Here is a 23805-nt window from a genome sequence, read left to right on the forward strand (position 1 = left end):
CTTACAGCTCTCACAATAAACGTGCTGTACCTTTTGTCGCACTTGTCAGTAGATCTTAGTCTTCGACAAATCAGAGACTCCTTCGCAGGACACCCTGTATTATGGTTTCTTGCAATGTCACTCACGTATGCAAGGGGAAAAAACTGATTCTTTAAAAACTCCTGTGCGCGCTGTAGTTATTCTAATCTTGTATTGGCGATAACTGAGGTAGTGATTCATAGGTGCGTATAGTATATTCCTATGTTCAACATTTAAATTTGGCTCTTAAATTTTGTAAGCTGTATTTCCCAAAATATTTTCCGTTTTCTTCAAGCTTCTGACAGCTCTGTTTCTTCAGCATCTCCCTGGCGCTCACCCGCGAGTCAAACAAATGTTACCATTCGTGCTGCCCTTCTCTGTATACGTTCAGTACCTCTGTTCATCCTATTTGGTGTACTAATATTCTAAGATGTGTCACACGAGTGTTTTGTAAGCAATCTCCTCTGCGGACTGATTACATTTCCCTAGTATTCTATCGAATTCAGTCGTCTGCTTACCTTCTACTGAGCCTATGTGATCGTTCCACTTCCTTTCCTTACGAATAGTTAAACCGACGTATTTGTCAGAACTAACTCATCATTAATACTCTAATCACAAGGTAATACTTTTCTAAATTTTGTGAAGTGCTCATTTCTATATACTTGAAACATATTGCCAATCTCTGTACCAGTTTCAAATCTTATCAAGATATGACTGAATACTTATGTAGCTTTTCATACACAGTGTCAGACTTGGTGACTGACTTTTATATTCGAATTATTCGTACTTAAATCCATTAGTTTCCCTAATTTCCTCCCCCAGAAAACAAATTTGAGAGTGTATACATTTTTCTGATATGCTCCTATTTTCGTAATTGAAATCTGGCTCTAAGCACTATAGGACTTAACATCTGAGGTCATGAGTCCCCTAGAAATGGTTCAAATGGCTCTGAGCACTATGGGACTCAACTGCTGAGGTCATTAGTCCCCTAGAACTTAGAACTAGTTAAACCTAACTAACCTAAGGACATCACAAACACCCATGCCCGAGGCAGGATTCGAACCTGCGACCGTAGCGGTCTTGCGGTTCCAGACTGCAGCGCCTTTAACCGCACGGCCACTTCGGCCGGCAGTCCCCTAGACGTAGAACTACTTAAACCTAACTAACCTAAGGACATTACACATAACCATGCCCGAGGCAGGATTCGAACCTGCGACCGTAGCAGTAGCGAGGTACCGGACCGAAGCGCCTAGAACCGCTCGGCCACAGCGGCCGGCTCATAACTGAAACCTATTATTTTTCCTGAAGTTATTCCAAAAATATCTACTATTCAACTGGTGTTGTGTGACCATTTTCAGATAATGTGTACGAAGAATCCCTTTTGTATGCCAGGAAATACAGGTCACGGTCTGTCTTGTACACGAAATAGACTTTACGTTTTTGGTGTAAGGCTGCCAGTTTCATCCACTGCTTCTTATTTCGGCGTAAAATGTCGCGCCCACGTGTCATACTTCGTAAAACATTTCCGTACCAAACCGGTTGGGTTCTCTTAAAAAGGTGGTAATAATGTTGTGGTATTTTTTTCTTTTTTTTAGGCTTATCTTTCACCGGCGTTCAACAAATGCGATACCCACCTTGCACAAAGCTTCGTCACCCTAAATTTTACACGTAATATGAGGTGTATTCTTTTTTCGAAAACGACTATGGAGGCAGATACTGTATTAATACATCTTTAACCATTTAACCATCACTCATTCAATACAACAAAGTTTCTCTTTATGCTTGACACACAGATAAGAAAGTTCGCACAAATTGCTTCTGAAGCTACATGGGATGTAACCTTTTTTATTTCGTTCCATTTGTCAGAAGAGCTAATGAGCAGGTAAGGGGTACTGCCGTAGTCAGCATCAGGAGCAACCTCGGACCAAGAAATATTTGTTTGCCACTGCATATGGGTGGACTACGATCTCTACAAGAAATATATCACTGAGGTACGTCATGAAAGGGACATACATAAAAAAGTGATACTCCGAGATCGGATGGTTGGATGTCAATGTAGTTTCAAACACGTACTCACCATCGGTGTGTATGTAAACGGTTAGATATGCAACTGTCTGTGACAGGTAGAACGGCCACCATTGTGCATTAGTATTGCTTGTATTTAGTGCTGGTACGAGCCCTGGTAGTGCATATAAGAGACGTGGACAGCGTCAGATTTGAGTGGTCTCTCTGAAGCACCCGGAGATGCTGCACACACGTGTGAGATACAGTTATCAGCACCTTACGGAGTTTGAAAGTGGGTTTCCATTTGGCTCGTTGGTCGAATCGTGCAATAAACAGATGTGTGGGGCATTCGTGTGATAGTGGCCCGAAGTTGGACTGCATGGCAACTTGGGGGCAGACACATACGTTAAGGTACCGACTGACGACCTCTGACCACCGCAAGCAGGAACTGGGGTTGCGCACCAAGCATGAAATGAAGTCATAATTGATAAAACCAAAGACTAGCATCAGCTGTACAATGAAATGACGGCAGTGAAAATTTGTGCCGGATCGGGACTCGAACCCAAATTTAACACTTATCGCTAGCGGTCGCCTTATCATTTATCATCAGAGCACGACTCATTGCCGGACCCAAATTTCCTCATGTCGTCAACCATGCGTCCACAATCTGTACTCGTACATCCATTAAGTATATTCCCGTACAGGAAAGACGTTTAACTTTAAAGTCTCTTGCCCGGCGTCGGTGTATAAATACGATATGGCAGTGCCTGTGTTATTCTGAACTACGGCGCGAAGTTCCTTCGAACATGCATACATGTCCATTTCACAATTGCGTCTACCATCCGAGAACAAATAATGGACCGTCTACAACGCTCTGTACCATCCCGTACAAATGGTCAGAGATTAGCAGAAGTCCATTAAGAAAATATAGTCCCATGCGCAGTTCTCGTTGACATCGCAAATCAAACAGGTTTTTTTTTATTTTTATTTTTTTATTTTTTTTTATTTTTTTTTGTAATCACTGTCTAGTTACGACAGTTCTGGTCGAACTTCCTTCAGGAGAAGATACAACGTCTTTATGACGCCCTTCCCAACCGAATCAGTTCATGCATCCACGTCAGAGCACGTGCAACTTCATGCCGATAAATGGGTTCATACTTCCAGTTTCTTTGTAAATTTGATTTGGTTGTCTAATCACTGAAATGGCATGGCTTACCCTATCAACCCGTCAAGTTTCATTTCGTTTCCTCCTCTTCATCTGAAGTTTTACTTTCTCTGTAAGGCGGTGTGTTTTACAAGATTTTGGACAATGTCTGTACTTAACCAAGTAAGAAAGAAAAGATGTGTTGATAGGCACAGTTTTTCTTCTTTTGATCCTAGGAATCATTTCGGCCTCCGCTGGCATTTCTTACAAATCTTTCGGAACACGCTGTATAAAAGCGGGCTTATGTAGTTGAGCTCCGTATGGAGCATTGCGTACTAATATGGCTTAACAATCGCCCGCATTTCATTTCGGAAAACGCTGTATAAAAGCGAGCTTATGTAGTTGAGCTCCGTATGGAGCATTGCGTACTAATATGGCTAACAAATCGCCCGCATTTCATAGTTTCGTTTTTACCGCTAGTTCCTGGTACAGACGCTGTGGCCTCTTTACGCGGCGAACTATTACGCGGTGACTCCTATTAGTAAACAGTTTAGTGCCGACATTCTTCGGACTAACGAACCGAAAGAGACCGCGTGTCCAATTTAAAAGCCTACCTGTCTTGCAACCACTCTGTCAACATGCCACGTGATCTGAAGCACTGACGGTGCGTTAGTGGCCACTGTTCTTCATTCAGCAAATGCGTTCGCTACACGTGATTGGAAACATGTGAAAAACTCCCTCGTCCTGCACAGTCAACGAGCAACCATTGCGCAGAGGTGCAAGGGGCTCGCAAAGTAACAAAGTGGCGGAAAACTTCAGTTATCGACAATATAATGGAGAATTAGAGTTTAACGTCATGTCGACCGCATGGTGACAGATACGGAGCGTAGGTTCAGATTGGTCCTGGCTGAGAAAAGTTATCTGCCGTGAGAGTTAAAAGATAAGCGCTGACATTTGTCTTAAGTGACTTACAGAAAACGAGGAAAACTCGTATATGCATGACCGGGATGGGATTTGGAATGCCGTACTCCTGCAAGAAAATCCAACGACTTATCCGCTGCACCCCCTCGCTTGGTATCAACTGTATATAATACGTGGCGCCAAGGGTAACGTGCATATAAAGAAGACCGAATCGTAGGAAAAGAAGCTTCTGATGAACAACATGTAAGAACCTCGCTCTTGCAAAATTTATAGAAGGGATCTAGTACATTAAATTGTAGACTGGAACAGGAATTCGGGAAAGGTTAGTTTTGCTACAATGGAAAATAAATCGACGCTCAGCCATTACTGGTTTCTCTGCCTTAAGCTTACTGCAGTTAATTAAAGAGAACTTTACACCAGACGCGTTTCGCTATCATTTATAAAGCATCCTCTGTGGTCACTGGCGTTTCTGCCTCTTGTTTACATATTCTTCAAACCACTGCTTCTTCCCTCATTGTCAGCAGAGACAGATGTCGAAAAGACTTCGTTTCACATATACACTTGGCAGTTTTTGTCTCTCCACAATTTTCCTTATGCTGAATTTACGTTATTTACGCTCCACTTTTGGAAATGGAATTGAAGTTAATGTGTGTTCTCAATCAGCACAGTATTACAGTGTGTTATTGTAATGCAGTGTCAGGTAGGAGACGGGGTGGGAAGAGTTTATAAATACCTCGTCAAATTTCTATGCAGTCAGAATATCAGCCACCTGACGTTGGCAAAGTTTTCTCTTGCTGAAACCTTGTGGCCGTTGGACACCGATATCCAGCCGTTCACACGTCAACGATTCCTTCGATACCTGCACATCTATTGTCTCTGAAACCTCTTCTCACTTGTTCCTTACGATTGTTGGATGGTTTCAGGAGGCCGTTATGGAGAATCCCTGTCTATAGTCGCCAACAAACACGTCCTGAATGGCGTAACCTATCTTAGTATCTCTCTGCATAAACCCGCTTTGCTTGTAGGTAAACGCGACTCCTTCAGTACACATGGAAAATAATCACACGCAACACATTTAAATTCAACAGAACTGAAAGAATGGAGTCTATATATCTAAATATCTTATGTAGCACATGAATGAACAGTGTCATGAAAACAACAAATTACTTTGAAGATGTGTTAGCTTTCCGCTGCTAGTGTCCAGCTGTGCTATGAGGCGGCCTCGTTTGTGTATCAGTCCAGAAAGAAAAAAAAATAGTTAATTTGTTAAAAGATAATTTAAAAAACGATTAATTTACTATTGGGCATGTTATATTACCATACGCAGTTCGTGAAAGATCACTAGCATGATTAAAGATTCTACCAGTTATTAATTACAATTATCGTAGCCTACTCTGCAGATGAGTGGGGCTTTACTAAAGTGAACGAATAGCATAATTGACTTCAGTAGCAGGACCAGTTGGTGGCTCACTATTGTAGCACATTTAAATAAAGCAAAATATATGTTTCTTCTAAACATCATAACACGTGATTTCAGTGCTAAACATAGTGATCTGTAAAGACAATGAACGACACAGTTCGCGTAGTTTATAACCGCCCTCAAATCAGCCTTATGGGCTATGTATCCAGAATCATCATTACAAATAGTAACCTTACACTCTTTCAATAGTTATCATCAAAGAATTTAAGGTAGTACAGAATAAAGTAAAGTGTCACGCTAACCAGCCTGCAAGTAATTATGAACTCACAGCCTCTCCGCACCTATTCGACTGCACGCAGACATACGACCGAGAACTTGCGCGCAGAACGATACTGGTAAAGAAAACCAGATAATCTCACACAGAAGACATTACTTCAGGACTGAATATAAATTGGATTGATTTTACCAGATATCTTGTAAGTAGCAAAAATTGTTGAACAACATTGCTCTCCGTCAATGAAGGTGATTTCTTCAGAACAGCATGCTACCTCGAAAGTAGCTCTCCAGCTTGCAACCGGAACCGGACGAGACATAACAATTCAAATGGCAAACTCCTTTCGAACAAGGAAACCACACATGCTATTGACTGATAGCAAACTGACTCGCCAAAGACTAATACTAACATAGTGACTTAGCAAAGAGTTTGCGAAAAAACACTGAAAGTGGTTAATGCATCTCGAAGACAGTAAAATAAAAATTTAAATTCACAAAGAAGGTAAAATATGCTCTGAGGAAATGAAAGAGCCAACTAACAGGCTACTTTCAAGGGGCATTGGAGGAGTACGTCTATGAATGAATAAGAAACTGGGAATGTGGGTAAGATACTATGAACAGCATATTTTTTTACTGTAGCCGAGACCACACAGTGACAACACCTACCACAGTAGTAAAAGTCTACGTACGTAACAGCTCTGCATATGGTGAAGGTATTGAAACAATGTTCAATACGTCAAAACAAATGTTTGATTTAGTATCATGGATGGAAACTGGAAGTCGAGAAAAAGAAAAAAAAATAAGGAAAAGTAGTAGGGTCACATGGACTTCGGCAAAACAACGAGAGGAGCAGCCGTCTGGAGAGTATTGCACAGAGCATACGTTATTCATTGCTAATTCTTAGTTTGGGATTCGTGAAACATGGCTGTATAAGGTAAAAGCTGGACAGATGATGATGTGGGAGGACGGACGCCGCACTTCCAAGAAATTCGTCAGCAGGCATTGTTGTGCGCGCGACGCTCATTGTTGTTGTAACCGCTGGTGAGAACAGTTTACTCCCAAGTATTAGTACTTCAGGAGCGGAGAACAGAGGAGAAATTTAAGAAAATAGCATTTCGAGACCAAGGAAATTTTCCACGATTCCTTTTTAATAGTATGTACTAGTAGATACGCGCCTTGTAGCTTTTAACTTGTATTTAGATTGTGAAGTAGAATCATTGTAGTTTATGTTGTCGAGTCATGGCTTCTCCCGATAACATCTTTGGTGACAATGGGGGTGCGGCATCTGTCCCTACGAAAACGGGTAGATGACGCACCATTACTGTGGGGCAGATCCCGCAATGCTTGCAATGCTAACAGGAGTCCATACGTTTCTGTTTTACAGAAAAATGCCGAGAAAACGCATTTGGACAACAGACAGGGGAAAATGGACTGCAGATGATCTATTAGAGGGAGTGAAATCAGTCGAAGAGGAAGGTTATGCTAAAAGCAAAGCAGCTCGAATGAAAAATATGCCAGAGCGAACTTAAAGGAGAAGACTTGCTACGCACAGTTTCAAGGAAGCAGGGTGTGGACCATCATCATACTTGGGTGTTGCCCATATAAAGAAATTGCAATCATGTGGCTTTGCTCCCAAACCGTCAGACGTCAGGCAAATAGCTTTCAATTTAGCTGATCAGATGGGACTGAAAAAAAAAATTCAACAAAGAAAAGAAACTTACAGGGAAAGGTTAGTTTCTCTCATTTTTAGAACGCAATGAGGGCTTAAACATCAGAAAAGCGCAAGGGCTTTCTGTAGCCAGAGCGATTGCAATGAACAGAGACGACGTCTATTCTTTCTATGATCTGTTAACACAAACGTTTACCGAAAATGGGCTTTTGGATAAACCAGGTAGTATCTACAACGTAAACGATACTGGTCTACAGTTAAGCAATGAGCATGGGAAGGTTGTTGCGGCAAAAGGAAGCAGAGATGTCCATGTCATTCCTTCTGCTGAAAGAGGAGAGACAATAACAGTTATTACATGCTGTAATGGCAGGAGAAATTTCTTACCATCTTCCTGCATTTGCAAAGGAGTGAATTAAAAACAAGACGCTGAAGACAACATGCCTCCAGGATCACTTGTTGTTAGGAGAAGGGAATCTGCTTACGTCAACAGTGAAATTTTCATGGATTGCTTCAAAAAACATTTTCTTCCGAGAAAGGCGCCTGGCCCTGCTCTGCCTCTGTTAGATGGTCATGTCTCTCATATGAATTGTGTCACTCTTTTGGGTATAGCTGTTGAAAATGAAGTGTCGATAATTTGTTTGCCTAGCCTCACGACACACTTTTTGCAGCCACTAGACCGATCATTTTTCAAGCCACTGAAATCCTACTTTAAAGAGGCTTGTCATTCATGGATTGTAGGTAATGCAAGTAAAGAATTAGAAGGCAGCAATTTGGAGAGCTGCTCTTCAAAGCATGGACTCGTGCTGCCACTCTCCAGATTGGTGTATCCAGATTTAGAGCTACTGGAATTATCAGACTTGACAGAGTTGTAATTCCAAACCATGCCTTTGTTTCAGACATTAATAATACTGAACTCCCAACTAGTGCAGAAGTCTCTAATGATCTGACTCCAGATGAGCCATCAACATCAAGGTCTGAAACAAATGTGTTAAGAGAACACCCTCCTACCTGCAAACCTTGCATAAATTTGGCTACTCATCTACCAACTGACCAAGGCAGCTGCCGTGTAAACGACAACTCAGTGACACCTCATAGAGAGACTCCATCAAAATTTCTGGAAAAGATTTCACCTGTTCCTATACTGCCTCAGAGAAATCAATCCAAAAGAAAGCAATCAGCAACAAATATAACATCCGAAAATTTTATAGCATCGAAAAGAAAGAAAATCATCGAAAGAAACAAGAAAGGAAAAGCTCTTGCTCACAAAAATGTAGCAGCTAAAAGAAATCAAATCTCCAAAACCAGAGGGACAAAACCGCCAAAGAGGCGTCTGATTGAAGACTCAGTTTCAGAAGAAGATGATAACGATATTTCCCCACACAGTAGTTCCTCCTATGAATTAAATTTCGAAGAAAACGAAAGTGTAGAGTGCCTTGAACTTTATCGAGAAACAACGTCTACCTCTGGATTCAATGTGTAGGATGTTCTAGGTGGCTTCATGAATCATGCACTCTCTATGAGAACATGTGTCGTTTGTGTGGACGACTTAAAAATAAACTTGAAAAACAAAAATCAAAGTGAATGACATTTTGAATGTATTTTGCCATTGGCCATCTGTCGCCCCCTTCTGCATCATCTTGCCCGGCACTTACTAATTAATTGAAATTTACAAGCCTTTGTACATCACAAGAATGTTCCATTGTTATAAAGTTTTTTGTAATGCCATAGTATCTATAACAAAATAAATGTTCAGACCATCAATCTTGCCTAATTTCTTTGCGATTTAAGTGTATATATACCGATAAAAATTAATTTGAAAAAAATGTGCAGTGTCTGTCCCGCCTTTACCTTACGTGAAAGAGGCCTCGAGACGCAGGTAGATCAATGACATATGAAGATTTGGTATCAGGTACCGAAACTAGATTTACACAACAAAGCATTTCCAATGGCAGATGTGGATTTTCACCATAATTTATTGGTTATGAATTACAGACTAAATGTGAAGCAATTGCAGAGAGATGGAAAAATAAGGAGATGGGACCTGGATAAATGGAAAGCAACAGTGGTTGTTGAATGTAAGAAAGGCAGCATTGGGCAATGATTGACTAAAAGGGGCGAACGTATACAATAGTAGAAGAATGTGTAGGTTTGAGAGACGAACATTTTAAAAGTGTGGATAGAACATTTGTACTGGTAAAAAATTAAACTCCCTTGTGCACCAACAATCAATAGTAAAATTTTTATTAATTAAGTTATTTATTATTTCTCGGCTTATGATTCGTTACAAAATAAAATTTCAGCAAGGTGAAAACACTGAAATCAGAATGATAAGATACTTAAAAAGGGAGACGTCATAAATATTTCACCTTACAATTCATAAAACTGTCGAAAGCTTTGAAAGATTTTCATTTTAAGTTCTTTCTCTCCCTCTACCCTTTCTGTTGGAATCTATGGCGGAATGCTATCCACGAAACAGCCAACACTCCGTGTACTTTGAAGGGTCAAAACGAGTCAGTGGTGGGCCATTCAACGTCAGTAAAAGCAATGAAGAAGTTGTTTTTGTTATCAGAGAGGCTCTACCGTCGGTAATGATCAGATTCATTTGAGAAAATCCCTTCTAGCATTCACTAAAAGACAATTGTCAAATAAAGCAGATTTGTTTGAAACTTTGTTTTGTTTTCACAATTTCCTCCAAAGTTCTCACAATTATAAAAAAAAAATTCACAAAATGCTTTAATTGCATATCTTGTTTGATCAATTGGTAGCGAACTGCTGGTGATTTAATCTCTTTTGGCCTAAAAGTATTGTCTTTAACGTCTTTTCGGCCACTTGCGTTTGTCAGCTATAACGGGCTGAATTGACCAAAACTGTATCCTCACCACTCAGCACTGCAGTCGGTTATGAGAGGCTGTCATAAAAGTAAACATGATTATAGATCAGTTCTCCAGTTTTTTTCATAAGCTTGATTCCAATAAATCTGTTGTTGTTGACGGATGCCACAGCCTTCTCATAAAAGATCCCGGACTAACCAACGTCTGGAGTTTTATCTGTGTTGCAGTTCATAAAATATTATGAAGTGTGCCACAGTAATTTGTTTACAATATGTGTTATTTGGTGGAATTAAAGAACATATTCATCGAGCTAGGAAAGATGTAGGCCACAACAAAACAAATCAACAATTAGGGGAACGTATGTAACTGAACAGAATTGTTTTGCAACATATACAAAAATATGCTAGCACTTTAGCGTATTTTTATTAATTAAACAACTGATAAAGTGACACTAAATACTCAAATATTCTTGTGCGGATTGGAGCAGACATCAAGCTGTAGATCGAAACATCTATGTAATGAAAAACATTAGCCATTTGAGGATGGGCATGATAGCCAGAAATCGGTTATGGCGCTAAAACAAAAGATTTAAACAGAATTTGTGCCTGGCTGCGTCATTCACCAAATGCCATTAACGGCCGTGGGGTTCACAAGATTCAACATGGATAAAGTAACAGATTAAGTTTTCAGCACCGAGCGAGGTGGCGCAGTGGTTAGCACACTAGACTCGCATTCGGGAGGACGACGGTTCAATCCCGTCTCCGGCCATCCTGATTTAGGTTTTCCGTGATTTCCCTAAATCGCTTCAGGCAAATGCCGAGATGGTTCCTTTGAAAGGGCACGGCCGATTTCCTTCCCCATCCTTCCCTCACCCGAGCTTGCGCTCCGTCTCTAACGTCCTCGTTGTCGACGGGACGTTAAACACTAATTTCCTCCTCCTCCTAAGTTCTCAGGTTTTTCGAAAAACTTCTTGGAATGGATGAAGTGGTAAAAGTGCAACGTTTATATCTGTGTATATTATTTGCTTTTGCTATTTCTCGAGTACAGGTGAAAGATTACGTCTTGACTAAATTCTGCAGAAGTTCTGACGGCGGGTTTTCTTGTAACGCGAACGTCTTTGAATACTTATACGGCTACAGAAGCTGGCATTCTGATCTCAGCTAAAGAGAATACTGAAAGAGAAAGACGATACTGAAGGAAAAGAAAAAATACGGGAAGAGCTCAGTGATACAGTAGGTAGACTAGAAACAGAAATCTAGCTATTACATTTGATATTAGTTTTTGACTGATTAATCTTAGTGGTTTGCTCTTGCAGTCAAAACTCGTAAATTTTATACACATTCCATAATACAAAGAAGGGAGATTAGTCCGTCACAGATACCGAACATTAGCTTCCGGAGTACTCAGCCTATAATATTTGCAAGAACCACAACTGCAAGAGTTCAAGATTACGTCTCAGGAAGTGATAGAATTATTTTTGTAAAAGTCCTTCACGCACGGACGCGTTGTTAATCATCCCACAGCTAATAGGAAAAAGCAGTTTAAGTACTTAACATTTGCAGGAGTAATTCACTGTACTAACACATTCGATACACTTCAAATGACGTATGGTACGGGAGACAGTTGAATGTAAAGGTTTTGCATGACGTTTCAGATATCCTTAAAAGATCGTACGGATACATTAGTGGTCATGGGCATTTCGAACGACGTAACAGCAGCGCCTGGATAGACGAGGCTACTGTACTGTATGTCATCTGTCCTAATCGATTTGCATTCAGACGACACTATGTAATACTGGAAATCACTGCTCCCAACATGCATTCAAACCCAATGCCATACAGTAATGAGTACACTACTCTTCGTCCATGATTAGACTATAATTAATTTATGGGAAGACTGTTTATAAAAAGCTGAACAATCATGCGGAAAAGCAAATGTAAAGTGATGGGCTCTGGGAAAAATAGCATAGGTCAAAATTTTGCTCAAGGAGATTCGTGTCTATAAGAAACATTGAACTTGAATTAGTTTGGCTGAAACATCGCATGTAAATGCTGTGAGGATACCGAAAGTAAGTTAGCTAATTTGTGGTGTTATCGGCCAACGCCAGTGAGAAGATTTCGACGCACAACGAAGTACTGGAGGAATGTTGACCGAAACACGTCGGGTGGTCTAAACAGTGAAGTAGATGACGATGATTACGTTGATGATCAAAAGACGACGACGGGGTGCGAAACGTCGTCCTCCCGAATGCGAGTCCGATGTGCTGATCATTGCGCCACCACGCTCCGTGATACTGCTCGACTCTTTGGCATCACTACCAGGCCAGATTAAAGGAAGACATCAAAACAAGTCAGAGGCGAGACGCTAGATTTGCTACCGATAGGTTCGATTAACACCCGAGTATTACGGAGATGCTTCGTGAACTCTAATGGGAATCACTGGAGGGAAAAGGACGATGTTTTCGCGAAACACTGTTGGGAAAATTTGGAGAACTGGTATTCGAAGCTTACTGCAGAACGATTCCCTGCCACCAACACACGTCTAGCGTAAAGTTCACGAAGATAAGAGGAAATATGTACCGTTCTGTTCGTGAGTGGAACAGCATAGGAAACGGCTAGTAGTGATACAATGTACCCTCCATCATGAACCGTATGGTGGCTTGCGGAGGGGGCCAACGAAATATACAGGTCCTGTGGTGTACATCACAGCACGTGATACAAAAGGTCTTACGAGTGCCAGTGGTCGTCTCTGGCGAGGACCGAGTTACTATTTCAGACAAATTTAATAGTTCTTAACTGCGTGCGTAAATACGAGGGCTATCCACAAAGTACATTACGTTTTGGAATTAAAAATAAATAAAGTATTGGAAATTTTTATATTATATACAGATGAAAGCCACACTTAAATACTACTTTTCTACATAGTTGCCATTTAAATTAAGGCACTTATCGTAGTGATGGACGAGCTTGCAAATTCCTTCGTCGTAAAATTTGGCCGCCTGCGGCTTCAACCACGTAATGACTGTCTTTTGGGACAGAAAAGGTGTGATTTTTGCGGATTTCCTGGAAAGAGGCACTACAATAAACTCTCAAAGGTATTGCCAAACTCTGCACAACCTCAGAAGAGCAATACAAAACAAGCGCAGGGGAAAGTTGGGCTCAAAGATCTTGCTGATTCACCACAACGCCCGGGCCCACACGACAAATGCCACTCGTGAAGTTCTCGAATCTTTTAAGTGGGAGTTGTTTCCTCATCCGCCGTACAGTCCCGACCTGGCACCGAGCGACTTCCACTTATTCCCAGCAATGAAGAAGTGGTTGGCTATGCAGCGTTTTGATGATGACGCACAGCTTCAAGAAGAGGTAACCACGTGGTTGAAGGCGCAGGCGGCCGAATTTTACGACGAAGGAATTTCCAAGCTCGTCCATCGCTACAATAAGTGCCTTAATTTAAATGGCAAATATGTAGAAGAGTATTTAAGTGTGGCTTTCATCTGTATATAATAAAAAAATTTCCAATACTTTATTTATTTTTAATTCCAAAACGTAATGTACTTTGTGGATAGCCCTCGTACATGCGAGTTCTTGATAACACATGAAAAAGTTAAGACTTTTAGTGTTTACCTTTTCACTAACTTATTGACTTCTCATGGGCTTTGCACTGTGCCGATGTATGGCGGGTAGGGCGACTAGTGTGACGTCACAAGTTCGTTGCGGAGCCCGTGTTTCTCCTGGGCCCCGCTTGCGGAGTATATATGTAGATGCTGATGTAGCTATAGATAAAGATGATGGATTTTAAGATAATAACCACTCGTCTACAACTGATGGGTCACTGCCTCCATATGATTCACGAAAAGTGATTTCGTGCGCAGTAAAAATAACAGCATACACGTGAGATTGGTGGACGGAGAGAAAGAGCGCGGGTGCGTGTTGTGGAGGAAACGGCAAGTGAAGAGGATATTTTTGGTTTTTTGCAAACTATTGCCTCCCTCTCAAAATTAAATTCTGTTCCGTTGAAATGCTAAATTTCTTCCCTATTGAGAAATGAATATTCTTTGTTTTTTAAAACTCAGATTTTTCAGGCCTCTGTTAAACTGAGTGTTGACTGAACAACAAACTTTTTTTGCAACGTATCAATCTAGCCTCAGACTCTGTTTCGCCTACTTTCGTACTATGAACACATTTTTTTAAGTTTCAATAGAGTTTGCCTTACTTAGATGATCTTGCTGTTGACGGCGTAAAAATTCTCCACGTGCCCTGTGTTCTCCGCAGTACCTCAGAGCAGGCAGACGAGGAGAGCCTTTCGAATTCTGGAAAGAACAACACGATCTGCGGAGAACAATAGCCGGCCACAATACAAGCTAAAGTAAACAAGGGAAGCGGAGAATTACAGGCTCTATTTAAAAATAAATAATTATTTCGGGACTGCAGGAGGGCGGAAAGAGAGTGCGAGGCGAAACGGAGCGCTTAGAGTAAAGACGCCAGTAATGAAACAAGACCTTAAAGGCGGAGGCGGACAAGAAGAATAAGACAGATTTAATTATTTGGGCAAGTAATTAGGTGAGATTGGGAGCGAGGCCCGCGTGAAATGAGGACCGTAAATATCGGCGGCGGCTCTCCTGACAAATGGGAGGAGGCGGCGGGGGAGGCAGGGGCACAGTGGCAGGGGGGAGGGAGAGGGGGGGGGGGGAGGGAGAGGCCTTTATCGGCCGCCTGCTCCGCTCTGCTCGCAGCGCGGCCGTTTGATTACAGCTAACAATACGGCAGGCCAATTAACGGCGCCGCCGACTAACCAGCTGTGAAATGAAGAAATTAAAAAGTTTCGCCCGCTTGGCTCGCCGTTTCCTTTGTTGTGACAGCCACTCTTTACTCGCTCCATTTCCGCAGGCGTACCGCTCCTCAGGCACTTACTCACAGCCTCCACAACACGCACCCGCGCTCTTTCTCTCCGTCCACCAATCTCAAGTGTATGCTCTTATTTTTACTGCGCACGAAATCACTTTTCGTGAATCATATGGAGGCAGTGACCCGTTAGTTGTAGACGAGTGGTTATTATCTTAAAATCCGTCATCTTTACCTATAGCTACATCAGCATCTACATATATACTCCGCAAGCGGGGCCCAGGAGAAACACGGGCTCCGCAACGAACTTGTGACGTCACACTAGTCGCCCTACCCGCCATACATCGGCACAGTGCAAAGCCCATGAGAAGTCAATAAGTTAGTGAAAAGGTAAACACTAAAAGTCTTAACATTTTCATGTGTTATCAAGAACTCGCATGTATTTACGCACGCAGTTAAAAACTATTAAATTTGTCTAAAATAGTAACTCGGTCTTAGCCAGAGACGACGTAGAATTTCTTTCCAGATGTTCTAAATTCGTTCATATGAGGAGCCTACTATCTGTGCTGGCTTACAATGTAACACGCCCGGGTGTACAAATGGGTGGGGTACCTTTAAACTGCCGGCCGCGGTGGTCTAGCGGTTCTGGCGCTGCAGTCCGGAACCGCGGGACTGCTACGGTCGCAGGTTCGAATCCTGCCTCGGGCATGGGTGTGTGTGATGTCCTTAGGTTAGTTAGGTTTAAGTAGTTCTAAGTTCTAGGGGACTTATGACCTAAGATGTTGAGTCCCATAGTGCTCAGAGCCATTTGAACCATTTTGCACCTTTACACTTTGTCGTTCCTGGACCGTTTCTTGACAGTGCGCCCTGTTCACACCACGTACCTGGTAACCCCGCGGCGGTCGTACTGTTCTGCTCCACACTGCTGCTGGCTTGTCTGAAACTGTCTATCGAAATATGCAAGCGAGTCAGTGGAGCCACTCATCGTCAGAATACAAAACTGTTCTACCTCTGGTATGAACAACTATATTCTAAGACGATTAAAGAAAATAGCAGTTTGCACTGTTTACATTCTAATTCGTAAATGTTTATCCCAATTAACAATCTTGATGATTATCTGTCCACAATATCACTCAGACGAGCGTATTCGTAACCGACACGACGCGGGTGATTGTTGACGATGCGGAAGCCGAAGGAACGAACGAAAGTTCTTACGCTCGTCACGCATACAGATATCTGGTAATAGTCCTCCTTGACACTGGTAATGATGTAACACTGTTCGTAAAGTTAATTTTTCAGTTCTCATTTTTCACTTGTACGAGAGTGCGCGTAACCGTCGCGGCGCGGCTGATTGTTGATAATGCGGAAACGCGATGATCGAACTCACGTCCTCACGCTCGCTACAAGACACTGTCACTTGACTGTTCTCTTTTGTGGTAAATTGTATTACTGATTCACATTAGTTCGTTTTTGGAGACCGAACATGGCGCGGATGTTTGATACAGTACGGTACGACACGCAACGAGAGGATATACAAATACGTTATCAGCAGCACTGCTCATTTTTAAACTACTTTTTGGCGCACTTCCCTCTGAATCATTTACTTATTTTATCACTTTACTGTAATAGCACTTGTAGCAACACTTCAGCTGCCATACTAACAATGCCTCTCACATGCAGAGCTATACACTACACAACATAACAGTTCCGTGTCCCATGCTCGACAGACGCGGCTGCCCGCAAAGATACTCCTCAACCAAGCCAGCGATATGACAATATGCTTACAACAGTTATCATTTTGAGGGCCAGGAATCACTATTGATAATTTTGTCCGGAATTTCCACTTCTAAAACTTCAATCGAACTTCTGGAAAATGACACGTTTGCAGCGTACTCATACAATCGCACTTTTATGTATTTGGCACTGAGGATGTGTGAACTTCCTTCAGTTTAATTTGTACTGCGGCAGCAACCCACTTCATTGCACGACAATCAGGTTGACCTGTTTCTGTAAAGTGGTTGTCACCTGCCTGTTCAGACAGCAAAAGCACCTGCTCGTACTCTGCACCAGTGTACATAGCTTTTTGTACAGGGTGCTCAAGAAATGTTGCTACAAACTGTGTCGGGTTGTAAAAGATGTCTTGAACAAGTCAAGGACAGGGACGCGCGCCTGCAATTGTCACGTCACGACGCTACAGAGCGTCGAAGTTATAGGCGCCGGCCCCAGCCATCCTTTTGACAGTAAACGTGGTTTTGTACGCTGTTAGGCCGTAGCCGGAACGTCTCGCAATGTTGTTTGTTATTCAGTGATAGCGACTGCCTGCCACGATCGCCAGTGGGGAAAATGGAGCTAGCGTAGACAGGCATTGTTTCTTATGAAAGTGATTCTCTGTTGCCTTCGTGGGTAATGGTTTCGGACTCGGGCTCCATTTGCAGTTTTTTTTCTGCTATATACCATAAAACACTTGATATTCTAGAGGTTTCCAGAAGGAGAATAAATTGCGGACGGAGACGTGCGTCCGAAAGCGTCATGCACCGAGGGAACAGAGCATTGCATTCACAGGCGACGAGGACTTTCTAAGCAGCAGGTAGCTCCATCTACACCGCTGACGACCGTGGCAATCAGTCGCGATTACTGAAGAACTAACAACATTGCAGGACGTTCCGCCTACGATTCGTCAGCGTACAAAGTGATAGTTGCTGCCAAAGGGGAGGCGTAGGCGTAGGGGTAGCAGGCACCGGCGATCATAGCTCCGGCGCTCTCTACCATCCTTGGTTGACGTTTCTGTACATGGGTTCCTATCCTCGATTTGTTTCTCCAGACCCCTCTACAATCCCTCGAAGTTTGTCGCAACATTTCTGGGATTTTTTAACGCGTTACAGCTTAAGCATACTGTTCCAGTTCGAAAAAGAGTGACGTGTTTATACCCCACTGCAAATGGTACCATGGTATTGTAAAATATCTAGTCTCTTTTAGTAGTTTCACATTAAATTTTATGGGAACGATACATGTCACCTATGGGAAAATTAAAGAAAATCTGGAGGAAACACAGTCAGCTGTACGAATATAGTGCTAAGCAAAAAAGGGAAGGTGCAAAGTGGAAGAAGTACGTAAAAATATACACAAGGAAGATGTCACTATGGAAAGATTTTTGCAGTATATGTAGCAGGCTGTCCGAGTAATGACTCACTGTACAGACAGAGACTTTTCAGGAAAATAACAGCTAAACTTATATGTAGATGTAGTGGGACTACTTGGTCCAGCGGAAAGTATTTCGTAGATCGTTACACTTAAAAGTGGTACTCGTATTTTCGGAAAATCTTGGACAAAATTGGGGGACGAAAACTACACTCCTGGAAATGGAAAAAAGAACACATTGACACCGGTGTGTCAGACCCAACATACTTGCTCCGGACACTGCGAGAGGGCTGTACAAGCAATGATCACACGCACGGCACAGCGGACACACCAGGAACCGCGGTGTTGGCCGTCGAATGGCGCTAGCTGCGCAGCATTTGTGCACCGCCGCCGTCAGTGTCAGCCAGTTTGCCGTGGCATACGGAGCTCCATCGCAGTCTTTAACACTGGTAGCATGCCGCGACAGCGTGGACGTGAACCGTATGTGCAGTTGACGGACTTTGAGCGAGGGCGTATAGTGGGCATGCGGGAGGCCGGGTGGACGTACCGCCGAATTGCTCAACACGTGGGGCGTGAGGTCTCCACAGTACATCGATGTTGTCGCCAGTGGTCGGCGGAAGGTGCACGTGCCCGTCGACCTGGGACCGGACCGCAGCGACGCACGGATGCACGCCAAGACCGTAGGATCCTACGCAGTGCCGTAGGGGACCGCACCGCCACTTCCCAGCAAATTAGGGACACTGTTGCTCCTGGGGTATCGGCGAGGACTATTCGCAACCGTCTCCATGAAGCTGGGCTACGGTCCCGCACACCATTAGGCCGTCTTCCGCTCACGCCCCAACATCGTGCAGCCCGCCTCCAGTGGTGTCGCGACAGGCGTGAATGGAGGGACGAATGGAGACGTGTAGTCTTCAGCGATGAGAGTCGCTTCTGCCTTGGTGCCAATGATGGCCGTATGCGTGTTTGGCGCCGTGCAGGTGAGCGCCACAATTAGGACTGCATACGACCGAGGCACACAGGGCCAACGCCCGGCATCATGGTGTGGGGAGCGATCTCCTACACTGGCCGTACACCACTGGTGATCGTCGAGGGGACACTGAATAGTGCACGGTACATCCAAACCCTCATCGAACCCATCGTTCTACCATTCCTAGACCGGCAAGGGAACTTGCTGTTCCAACAGGACAATGCACGTCCGCATGTATCTCGTGCCACCCAACGTGCTCTAGAAGGTGTAAGTCAACTACCCTGGCCAGCAAGATCGCCGGATCTGTCCCCCATTGAGCATGTTTGGGGCTGGATGAAGCGTCGTCTCACGCGGTCTGCACGTCCAGCACGAACGCTGGTCCAACTGAGGCGCCAGGTGGAAATGGCATGGCAAGCCGTTCCACAGGACTACATCCAGCATCTCTACGATCGTCTCCATGGGAGAATAGCAGCCTGCATTGCTGCGAAAGGTGGATATACACTGTACTAGTGCCGACATTGTGCATGCTCTGTTGCCTGTGTCTATGTGCCTGTGGTTCTGTCAGTGTGATCATGTGATGTATCTGACCCCAGGAATGTGTCAATAAAGTTTCCCCTTCCTGGGAAAATGAATTCACGGTGTTCTTATTTCAATTTCCAGGAGTGTATTTTTAATTTAATTCTTAGGCAAAAATCATACAAGTCTAGTTTATGTGTATTTGTTTATGTGTATAGTAACATGAAGCAAAGTTGATGACTTGCTTGACATGTATACTGTACCCTTCGCTATTATGAGATGGGAGATATAAAGCTGCTTAGGGAGTTTGACGAATTGTTAACGGAGTTAAGTAGAAACTGGACAACTTGGACACAGTGAGAACCACGGGGCAACCTGACTTGACAAACTATTTCACCCAGTATACATTATAGTGTAAGGGCATAAGTGCAGATATTTTTATTGGTGACGAGGGCGGTGTACTGAAGAACAATACAGTAGTATTTATTTCATTTCCAGACTTATAATTCTAACTGTCAGGAGTAATACATTTTTAGGTTGTGTACTACATCCACACACGTGGCAAGAGCAAGCGATTACCGGCTATTTTCTCCTGGGCAGCAGGTCAGGTGTTAGAGTATGGAGATATGTATGGAAAACGAATAGTCTATGCAGAGAGGCGTATTCCACTTCGTGCAGCAGTTACGACTGTGGAGAAAAGATCTGGTCATAAAGTTTGTGACGTGTTTGTGGGACGACTGTCCAATACAAAGAAATAACAACCAACAGGTCATGATTCCAAAATACTATTATGAATTAATTACAAACAATGGAAATAACGGTAGAATCTGGCTTCTAGGCGGATCAATTTGGGATACGGAAGGAATGACAAGCGAGACAGCATTAAATGTAAGACATAGCTTAGAAGGTAGACCAAAGAAAGGTAAACCTACGGTTTTATAATTCGTTGATTTAGAGAAAGATTTTGACAATATTGAATTCGGTACATCCTTTGAAATTTTAAAGGTATAAGGGATAAAATACAGGTAGCAAACGGTTATCTACAGTTTGTACCGACGCCAGATTGCAGTTGTGAGTGTCAAAAGAAATGGAAGGGGTGCAGTATATGAGAAGGCAGTGAGACGGACTTGTAGCCTACCTCCGATGCTATTCAATCTGTGTGCTCAGCAAACGGAACAAAGTATAATTTCGAAAGGGAATTAAAGTTCAGGGAGAAGACATAGAAAACTTTGTGACTTGCCGACGCTGCAGTTATTCTTTCAAAGACGTCAAAAGACTTGGAAGAATAGTTGGACAGAATGAATAGTATCTTCAAAACGGCTTATAAAATTAATATAAAAATGTAAACAAAGAGTAACAGAATGTGCTCAGATTAAATCAGGTTATTCTGAGACATTTAGAGTAGGAAATGAGACCTTTAAAACTAATGGACAAGTTTTACCGTTTGGATAGCAAAATGGTGTACGATATCCGAAACAAAGGGGAAAAAATACAGACTGACAACAAGAAGAAAAGAGGATCTGGAAGAAGAGATATTTATTAATATCGAATAGGGAGGTTCTTCTCGATGTATTTGTGTGGAGTGTATTTTTGTAAAAAAGCAAAATTCGGACAATATACAGTATAGACAAGTAGAGAATAGAGCCTTTAGAAATGTAGTGCTGCAGAAAAACGTTGAAGATTCGATAAGTAGATCGAATAACTAATAAAATGGCACTGAATAGCATTTGGGAGGAAAGAACTTTATTGCACTATTTGATTTGATGCGACACATTTTGAGGCGTCGAGGAATGGTCAGTTTGGCAATGGAGAGACGAGGAGAAAGGGGGCTTGGAGAGATCTAAGTTTGGCTACTGTAAGGCAGGTCCAAATGGATTAGGTTGCAGTACTTACATAGAATACACTATTACCGAAAGGTGCTTTAAACTAGTCTTCTGACTGATGATCGCAACAACAACAACAACAACAACAACAACAACAACAACAGTGTTACTGTGGGGCTCAGAATTTGCATGTAGAAGAATCACTGTGACGTAAGACTTTTCACCATCTTACATCGGCCAATGAAGTGACGTTAATTATTAAAGTGACACTCCGTGGTGTGAGAAGTTAACAAGTCTGTAAGGCGGAAGATCGGCTTTCTATTGCAGCGTCGTTGCTGGATTGTTCCGAAAGAGTTCCGTTTAACTTCACTGTCGAGAATCAAACAGAAATCAGTATCAGTGGATATGGTTTCTGTTTCCATGATACGGCAGAGAGAGTGCACTGTTAGCTGTTGGTTGTGGTTATTATTAGAACCCACGCCACCCTTGCTATCATACACAAACCCACAGGAGAGTCCTGACGATTTCCCGGAGATAGTTGCTTCGAATCGCGGTGATGGAAAAAATTATCAAGTTTTGGGCAGTCTGGCGAGAAAACCACAAAAAAATAATTAATCTAGAGCAATGAAATTAGGGACTACATTTTCCTAAGTAACATATTTAAGTGACTAACATTGCAAGATCACAAGTCAATGTAAGCGCGAGATAAGACATTGCAAATGTGACGCTTGTATACAAATAACCTGTGTAGGAGCCAGAATATTGAATGCAAGCATTAAACATTCGTGCATAGTCTCGTACGAAAGCCAGGTGTCAGTCTGTGGGATGGAGTTCCATGCTTGTCGCACTTGATCGTCAATACAGGGACAGTTAATGTTGATTGTGGATGACGCAGGAGTTGTCGTCCGATGATGACCCGTATGTGCTCGACTGGAAGCAGATTTGATGATCGAGAAGGCCGAGACAACATTTCGACACTTAGTAGACCAAGATGGGTTCCAACAGCGGTATATGAGTGAGCGTTATCCTGTTGCAACACGTTCTCTGGAATGTGGTTCGTGAATGGCAGCACCACAGATTGAATCACCACGTTGACGTACATACACTACTGGCCATTAAAATTGCTACACCAAGAAAAAATGCAGATGATAAACGGGTATTTATTGGAAAAATATATTATACTAGAACTGACATGTGATTACATTTTCACGCAATTTGGGTGCATAGATCCTGAGAAATCAGTACCCAGAATAACCACCTCTGGCCGTAATAACGGCCTTGATACGCCTGGGCATTGAGTCAAACAGAGCTTGGATGGCGTGTACAGGCACAGCTTCCCATGCAGCTTCAACACGATACCACAGTTCATCAAGAGTAGTGACTGGCGTATTGCGACGAGCCAGTTGCTCGGCCACCATTGAGCAGACGTTTTCAATTGGTGAGAGATCTGGAGAATGTGCTGGCCAGGGCAGCAGTTGAACATTTTATGTATCCAGAAAGGCCCGTACAGGACCTGCTACATGCGGTCGTGCATTATCCTGCTGAAATGTAGGGTTTCGCAGGGATCGAATGAAGGGTAGAGCCACGGGTCGTAACACATCTGAAATGTAACGTCCACTGTTCAAAGTGCCGTCAATGTGAACAAGAGGTGACCGAGACGTGTAACCAATGGTACCCCATACCATCACGCCAGGTGATACGCCATTATGACGAATACACGCTTCTAGTGTGCGTTCACCGCGATGTCGCCAAACACGGATGCGACCTTCATGATGCTGTAAACAGAACCTGGATTCGTCTTAAAAAATGACGTTTTGACCCAGGTTCGTCGTTGAGTACAGCATCGCAGGCGCTCCTGTCTGTGAAGCAACGTCAAGAGTAACCGCAGCCATGGTCTCCTAGCTGATAGTCCATGCTGGTGCAAACGTCGTCGAACTGTTCGTGCAGATGGTTGTTGTCTTGCAAACGTCCACATCTGTTGACTCAGGGACCGAGACGTGGCTGCACGATCCGTTACAGCCATGCGGATAAGATGCCTGTCATCTCGACTGCTAGTGACAAGAGGCCGTTGGGATCCAGCACGGCGTTCCGTATTACCCTCCTGAACCCACCGATTCCATATTCTGCTAACAGTCATTGGATCTCGACCAACGTGAGCAGCAATGTCGCGATACGATACACCGCAATCGCGACAGGCTACAATCCGACCTTTATCAAAGCCGGAAACGTGATGGTACGCA

Source organism: Schistocerca serialis, chromosome 4 (genome assembly GCF_023864345.2).
Source record: "Schistocerca serialis cubense isolate TAMUIC-IGC-003099 chromosome 4, iqSchSeri2.2, whole genome shotgun sequence".
NCBI classification, from domain to species: Eukaryota; Metazoa; Arthropoda; class Insecta; order Orthoptera; family Acrididae; genus Schistocerca; species Schistocerca serialis.